The sequence below is a fragment of the Strigops habroptila genome, chromosome 11, assembly GCF_004027225.2.
Source record: "Strigops habroptila isolate Jane chromosome 11, bStrHab1.2.pri, whole genome shotgun sequence".
In the NCBI taxonomy this organism is placed as follows: domain Eukaryota; kingdom Metazoa; phylum Chordata; class Aves; order Psittaciformes; family Psittacidae; genus Strigops; species Strigops habroptila.
This window is the reverse complement of record NC_046360.1, coordinates 35391959-35400341: the sequence shown is the minus strand read 5'-3', so window position 1 is coordinate 35400341 and position 8383 is coordinate 35391959. Positions and strand designations below refer to the sequence as shown.

General features: G+C 41.2%; 1 long non-coding RNA gene across 1 annotated transcript; it reads left to right on the top strand.

Moving 5' to 3' along the window:
• The first annotated feature begins 2381 nt into the window (after positions 1-2381).
• LOC115614490 lies at positions 2382-7899 on the top strand. The gene is made up of 3 exons (XR_003993736.1): positions 2382-2474; positions 6785-6885; positions 7417-7899. It is a non-coding gene; the product is annotated as an uncharacterized LOC115614490 (long non-coding RNA).
• The last annotated feature ends 484 nt before the right edge of the window (positions 7900-8383 follow it).

Genomic DNA, 8383 nt, shown 5'->3' with positions numbered 1-8383 from the left:
GAAATGCTAAATAATCATTTAGGTGTGCAGATTACAGCAAGGTGCTCATTTGGGAATTTGAACATTCATCTAACATCACAATAGCAACAGTCACATGAAGACTTGTTTATTTCATCTCCTTTCTTTTCACCAGGGAGTCCTTCATACTGCATTTCCTTCTTGTTTTAGCTCAGAGTTGAACATAGGGCAAGGGACACAAAACTCATTTCTGTCATCAGCCATCTGCCTTGTGCCCTGAATCCAATTGCAAACCTCAAGCCATCTTGTTTCTGTAGGTAGCTCACAGGATCTTTCTAATATTTCTGTAGGAAGAGGTGGCAGTTTTATATGAAAGGTCAAGCTGTGTAAGCGTATAGATGTCCACTGCGTTTAAAGCAAACCCTCCATGCCAGAATTAAAGCTGGTGCTGTGCTCTGTGCCTTGCAATCTTAATGAATACCAGGCAAAGGTAAGTAGCACTGCAGGGTGCTGCCAATAGGTAATTCAGAATAAAGATGTGATTGGTGCTACTGGATGTGCCATCAGTCCCTCTACATCCACCCTCCTGATATTTTACTCTGTGTAATTGTCGATGGTTTTATGGACTGTTGTTAGAGAATAAAATTCAATATTTCTTTTTATTTTTTGTATTATTTTTTCTGAAAATGATCAGGTTTTGGTCTGAGACACTTTGCATTTGTTTCCTCCATGGTGCCTGCTGGACAAGTGGACGGAAGAGACAATAGTGTGTATGTGGGGAGAGGGAAGGAGAGCTGGTGGGAGAGGTGCTACAGCTTCTGGTCTTATGGACAGGCTGCAGCTCTGGGCATATGCTTGCGCAGAACAGCTTTGCAGGAGTCAGCTAAAGGGTCGCATATAGAATATGGTTCTTTACTGTCTTACCCCACAGCCTCTGTGAGCTCACAGCTCTGCTTCAGCCTCCAGGAAAGTCTAATCCCTTGTATCTGTTCATACATGTCCATATACATCTCTGTATGTGGATACATATCTGTACCTGTATCTGTATTTCCTTTTGCTGTTCCAGCTCCTGTCTTTAGAATCTTTTCAACCCTTGCTGCAGGAACTATCTGAGGAGGTTTCCTTGGCTTGCTCACATGCAGTTACACCTTGAGCTTGGCCTTGGTCAATCCCATAACTTCCGACTGCCAGACCCTTGTTTGGTTTTCAGTTTCTGTTTGCCTTTGTTCTCTGGGCCATTTTCACTCTGGTATCTTTAGCATATTTGCTGTTGGGCTTTTATCTTCTTGAAATGTTGATCCCACTGTATCATGTATTTTCTATGTGTCTCACAGTTATGAGGCCTTTGGAGCAGGGGATGATATTTATTCTGTTTACATGGTACCTTGCATGTACAGTGTAAAGGGTTATTAACTTGATTAGCCTCTAAGAAATACTCTCTGCGATATTTAATGTTAAATTATCATTGTGTGTAAGTCACTGGCTTGGCAGGTACTTTTGATTTTTAAATATATAGCTGCTTTGATGGTGTTTTTCCAGGACTGATAAATGTTTCAGCAAACCGTGAATGTATAGGCAGGAAGTAAACTCAGTTGCTGCCTCAACAGGGCTGTTGTGCCCTATTTATTAATTGGGCTCTGCACAAAGCCCAGTTGCAACACAAGTCACTTCTATCTCTATCCTTTCCAAATCTATGTATTGCTGATCACTGACCTTAGATGTAGAACTGAGCTCATTTTCCTGTCTATGAATTGTGCCATCATTGCTATAGTTATTCATCTCTATATAGTAGTGTTATATAAGACTGTATAAAAAGCATTCATGGAGTCAAGTACCTTGTATTTCTAGCTTCAGTCCTGACAGCTTTTCATTGTTGTGCTCACAAAAGCTCTGCTGAGCATGACCTCCCCTTTAGAAATCCTCTTGGACCATTCGCTGTGTAGCCTGTCTGAATAGCCCTCTGTTCTTTGCCTTATCGCTGAGTTTAGGATCTTTGCCTGCGCTGCAGCTCTGTAGTTTTCTATTTTGGCCCTTAATTCCTTTTTTAAGCGTGGATGCCATGTAAACTTTCCTCAAATGCTTAGCCCTATTGAAAAATAATTGCAGTTTTCTAGGGTGGTGTACAAACCATTGCTGTTTAACAATAGGGATGCTACAAAGGCTTTGAGCTATATGCTGCTATGGATTTTTAGTTTTTTTCAGAGAAGCTCTTTTCACTGAGGATCCCACCCCAAGCTGAGTTTTCTGCAATTTGGTATGAAGGAAAAGCTGACAATTCTGTGAAATTCAGAGGGATTTGAGCTACTGCCAGTTTTGGAGGAGAAGGTGCCAAAAAGGGGTGCAATAGAAACCCTAAAGCACATAAAACTGTTTTCATAGTATTATTTTTTAATCTCTCCTCGCTGTACAGTTCCAGATACAGAATGTCCTCTGTGACTTCTCATGGGCTGAATTCTTCCTCTTGTGCTGCTGGGATATTGGCCTCAATTGCAAAAATCTGATGTGTTGCCCCACTGGTAGATGCATATTTTGTTCCTGCATAGTGTTTTTTTCTTTAAATGTATTCTGATATGCTCTTGGATAGCAGTATACTCTAGCAGTACTATGTCTCCTGAACATTCTATCTTTTTAAAACCCATATTCTAAAAACCTACAACCCTTTTCAAGGACAGTCCTGCCCCTTGGCAGCCTCATATATTGATACTTCTATGCTGGGGCTCAGTTTTCTTCGCATTATGCTCTTCAGATGTACCTGAGCCGCCTTTTGATATCTTGTTTTGGATATTCCCCGCCATCCAGCCACAAACCATTTGGATTGTACTTGCACACTTGGCATGCGCCTTGTTGCTTTAGGACTTCTGGATATCAAGTGCCCACTAGTTGAAAGCTATGGAAAAGCAGTACTTTGGGCTTTCTTTGGAAGGCTGGTATAGGAATGTGGAACAGGATGATACTGAGAAAATACTTTAAGTCCCAACCAAGTGTTAACTGTCTCATCGATTTGATGGCATTGTTGCTCCCTTTCCCTGCTGTGTTCTCTTGCTACTTGTCCTCTGAGAGGTAGAATTTATCACCTCACAGGCAGATGGGGCATTTGGCAGAAGCGGGATCCAGATGTAAAGCTTTGGAAAGTTCCCAGTAGCAGCATCTGGGCTTGGCTCTGGCTTATTGCCTGAATTCTTTGTGAACTCAGAACAGCTGGCCCTGGAACTGCCTCTGGGGTTATCTCGGGGGTGGCTGCTACAGATCTGGCTGTGAATTCATATTCTCCTGACATACCTCTCCACTCAGAGGAAATGTACCCATACGTTTACATGCAGGAATCTCATTGTAGCTCAGACTTCAAATGTACTGTATAAAATATGAGCATGTATCTTTTTGTACCCACAAGACGACTAATCTGGGAACTGTGTGAGGAATAAGCTTGTGTGTGTGTGCATGCGTATTCATGTCGGTGTATTTCTATGTGTATGAATATTGTTAATTGTTAGATTCTGTACTGCTATGACTGACTCCAAGTCAGTGGACACATGCCAGCAGAATATTTGGCTAAATATCTCCTGTTTCATGTAGCAGCAGAATACTGTAGGTTTTGGGCATGTTGCCTTCTGTCCATTTTACTTAAAACACAGCCTTGCGCAGTTGAATCGTGTTGCCTTCATTATGTGAAACTTACTCCTGTGCACAGGCTTGGTAGAGACTAATTTTTTAGGCTTAAATGGCTCCTGATCCAGTGTCAGCCTGTCTTTGTAGTGGAGATAATCACAACTAGACAGATTTCAGTGCAGTCAAAAGAAAACAAATGTATATTGAGTCAGTATTTCATAATGTTCACCACAGCTGCCTGTATCATGACCGGAAAATAGTCTGTCTTCTAGTTGTAATAAATAATTTATTAGAATACACTTGAAATTTTAGGTAGAATATACAAATATCTCCTATATGCATATATATATTTCAAATATTTATCCATCTGTGTGTGTATATTGTGGTATATATTTCTCTATAATTAAATGGTCAGTGATGTGAATTTTGGTGATACATGATACAAAAAACCCCACTTCATCTACATACATGATCTTGTTTTTTTTAATTGCCATAAACCCTGATTTGGACAGACTTCTATTGGAATGACTACTTGTTAATATGTACCTAAGAAAGCATGCGTTTGGATTGTATTGACCTGAAGATAACGTTTTCTGAAGAGAATAACTAACTGTACTAACAGAGTTTCTAAAGTTGAGAGGAACCCTTCATCTATAGGTACTTTTGGATTTAATTGAGCGTGAAACTGGTCTGAGCATGACTGTTCTAGGTGCATTTTGAAGCAGAGGTTGTGTTTACTGTACCTAACGTTTTAAAAAACCTTTTAGAAACAAGCATTTTGTGAAAATAGCAAATAAGGCCTTGGGTGAATGTTTCTACTGGAATACATCAGCATAGTCGGTGTGTAGCTGACTGACTTCAGCCTGATTGACATGATTTACACAAGTATCAGCCTCCATGTAGGGAACAATCCACTCTATCATATGCATGACTCGGTGTGGGTAACGTGTGGGAATTTAGAACAGACTGACCATAGTGTTTCAGGCCAATAAAGCAAGAAACTTTAGGATTTGTGCTGATTTTTAGAACTCTTTTCCCATGGGTGCTGTGAAAGAAAGGACACTGAAGAAAGGCTGAATGTTGAACTTAACTACTGCAATACATATCTTTGGGTGCATCCATGCTGCTTTTATACATCGATGGAAAACTAGAAGAATGGGGTAACTGTTTGGAGTGAGAAGTGTTTCAAAATAGTAAACTCCTTACCACTAATTTTGAAGTCATTGGTAGGTGTTTTTCACTGGTATCTCTATTGAAAGTTTACTTGAATCAAGACTGGGTGAGTCTTACAAGGTGAACTGGTCCATCTGACTTCATCTGTACTCATAAGCCACCAAGAATTTTCTTGTGATTGTTTTTCTTTATGATAAATTGAAACATACAAATGCTAAAGGCAAGATAAGAAATTTTGCTTTTTGGCATGTTTCTCTTATTTCTTTAGATCAAAGGTAATTTTGAATACGAGAATGGGAAGCAGTGTAATTTCTTGAGGTCATCTCTGTTGAAGCACATCTCAATGTTTTAGTACTGCACATACTGGATAAGTGCTGTCCCCTGAGATATTCTGTCTTTGACATCATAGGAGTAAGTAATCTGTGCAGTTGTTTGTAGTGCGGGTTCCCTTCCATCATCTCCTTTTGACAGCTCAGCTGTTATCAGAGATTTTTCTCAATCAGGAGAACACATCTGTTCTTCTCTCTCCTTTTAACATTGAGGATGCTGTTCTGACTAGCTCTCAGTCATCTGGGGGAGTTTAGTGCTTAAAGTCAGAGGCACCAGACAGCACCAGAGTCATACCTTGTGCATAACCTCTGCCAGTCAGGTCAGGTTAGCAATTGCTGCATCACACACAGCGAGTGCTGATTCTCCTGTTGTGGCTTCTCTCTACTCATAATTACCGAGATCCATCTCTTACCTGGTGTAGAAAGTGCAACATGCATGGAAAGGAAGGGTATTTATACCATGTGGAGCAGAGATAATGGGGCAATCATGAAGGAGAACTTTATTCTCTCTATTTAAGAATACTGTTTTGTGATTTTTATATGCCTTTAGGTATTAAAAAGAAGTAATAGGGCTTACTTCTTAATTTTAGAACTGTGGCAGGTGGTGGGGAGTGACAGGATGATATAAAAGCATTTTACTTCTCATGATGTAGTTTGGGGTCACACTATATTAGCTGCTCTGGAGTGGCATGACATGATTTACATGCACAGAACTAGTGTCCCTGAAAGGGTGATTCTTGCATTGATAGACCTAAATCTATACATAACAAGTGGTTGTTAAAGTTTAAGACAGCTGCTCAGTCGTGATGATGTGCTAATCACCAATAACTTCCTAAAATCACTTGGTAGTTGGGACAACATGTTAAAGGTGGCTTTCAGATGAGTAGCCTTACCGTGCATAGTAGTCTTGTCTCATTGGATCCAAGGTCTAAAAAGCACATAGCAGAGATCTCTTGTATACCCACATATCTCTTTAAAACCCACAGCACTGTCTGGACCTTCTTGGATTCTCACTATCACAGGAAAGATGGGATTTATGGCAGCCTTTTGTGATGTTTCCTAGGGAAAGTCTTAGCAGGGACAGCAAACCCCTGTGCTGCTCTCGCAGTAAGTCTGTTAGCAAGCATGATGTCTGAGCTACTCTTAGACCTGCAGCTACAACTGAATATAAGCCAAAAAGTATAATTTTCCTACTCTAATGCCGTTTAGTCTGTCACTTGCAATCTGCCTTTTAAGAGCAGTTCTAGGTCACTGACCTGTTCTTAACTTAAAACTTCAGAACCTCCGTGGAATTTTGCACAAAAGTCTCTTGAACAAGCAAAGATCAGTCTGTCCACTTGCCCGGGTGCAGCAGGAACATGGGACTTTTTTCCTCATCATTTTCTAAATACCTTTTTAATAATGTCTGCTTTCTCTCGTAGAGTGCAGTAGTGCATCTATAAGGAACTTTTTCCCTTTAACAGCCATTGTGGTTTTGACAGTACTCTGAATAATAAAAATTCACATTCTAGTGTCCCAAATGACAGGGCAAACTGTTCCATCGGTGAGATCTCTTCAAAATTGGATTTAGCAAATAAAAGTGTGGTGGACTTTAAATATAAATAAGCGGCATCCCTTGGATCTTCTTTAAACTGCAAACCTTCAAAGAAATTATAGTTTTACTCTCAGCAAATTACCTAGGAGAAAAAAAATGACAGGAGTAATCTATTTTTTCACAGCTGGTCGGTTGGCCAGAGTTTCTCATCAAAGAGTACATGCTGTTTGCTCCCCAGATGGACAGGCTGGATGAGTAACAAATCCACAGAGCCTGGGACACAAGGTAGAAATTATACTGCCTGGGCTTTTAATCTTGCGCAGCTCTGCTCATTGGTAATTGCAGGTGGCCCATATCCAAATGGGATTCTATTGGGACGATATCCTGTATCTTGTCAGAATGAGTCCCATTAAAGCCTTCACTGGAATTAGGCCAAAAACATTGAAATAATTATGGGAAAGTTATTTATAAAAAGTTGAAGTCATGTAATGGTGACAATTAGACATTTAAGCAACATCAGCTATAACCGCAATTTTAGCTGCTTCTGCTTGGTCCCTGTTTTGTCTGTCTGGCTCAGCTACTGTAAGAGCTATTGAGCAAAAAGTTGTGACTATGATATTGTCTGTGTCTCTTGTTCTGGGGCCCCTGTGTAGTGCTGGAGCTGCAGTGCATGTTTGAACAGTGCCTGGTGAATTCCCTGAGGCTTGGACAAGAAACGCTGCCTGTACACTGCCACTTGCTATTTGGGTCACATCTTGCCCAGCTTGCTTTCCCTTTAATTTAAAGCATGTTTGCTGCTGTCCTTATTCTGCCCAGGGATGCTCCTACTTTATCAATCAAAAGGCATGGAGATTTAGGAGCCTTTATTGCATGTGTCTTATTAGAAAGTCTGAGCTATGAAGTGATTCCAAATATTAGCTCTAAACCATTTCCTTGGGGACAACAACCTTCCTCCTTCCTCCTATAGTCTAGATGTTGAAGACCTGCATTTTCCTCTTCCTGTGCTTTTGAAATGCTTTGAGCATTGAGAAACATCTGAAAGGTACACTAAAACGCTAGTGGGCATATTTAAAAGTGATATGTCTAATTTCTAAGGAAAGCCTTGAGGCGAAATGCTTCTCTCTTACTCTGATGTAATCTTGCCGACTCCTAAATCATTATACTTTTAAACTAAGTATGTAAACATCAGACTCCCAACTCATTAGTGGAAGGCTTGGAGGGCTGCTGTCAGGGGTGCCATGGTAACTGGGGCACTCTGCTTCCCTCCATCACTTGCATGCGAAGTGCGGGGCTGGAGCAGAGCAGTGGCCAGTTCAGTCTGGTGGTCCTCTCCTCCTGGGATGGTGCCGGAGGGATCTGGTCACCCAGCACAGCAAAGCACACCTATCGAAAGATCTTCTCTTTTTCTTTCTCTCTTTTTGAACCTCACATCTGCAAATCAGACTCGGTCCTGACTGCATCGGTTAGACGAGAGGTGCTTGTAGTTGCTTTCTCCCTGTGTGCTTCTTGCCCTCTTGTGTGATGCAGTGTTGGCCGTGTCCCCCTCTCCTCAGTCCCTGGCCGTGTATTGCTCAGCAGTAGGTCAGATGGGGACAGGCTGTGTTTTGAGATTCAGCATCCTGCTAATGGATGACACTTCAGAGGGCTGGTCATGAAATCTACTTCAAGGGTAGATGAAACCTCCTCAGAGCTCTTTGCTTCTCTTCCTCTCTGGTCTGGCCCTGAGCTATATGTGGGAGAGGGTGTGTGAACATGGGTAGGAAAAGGTCAGATTTGGGAAAAT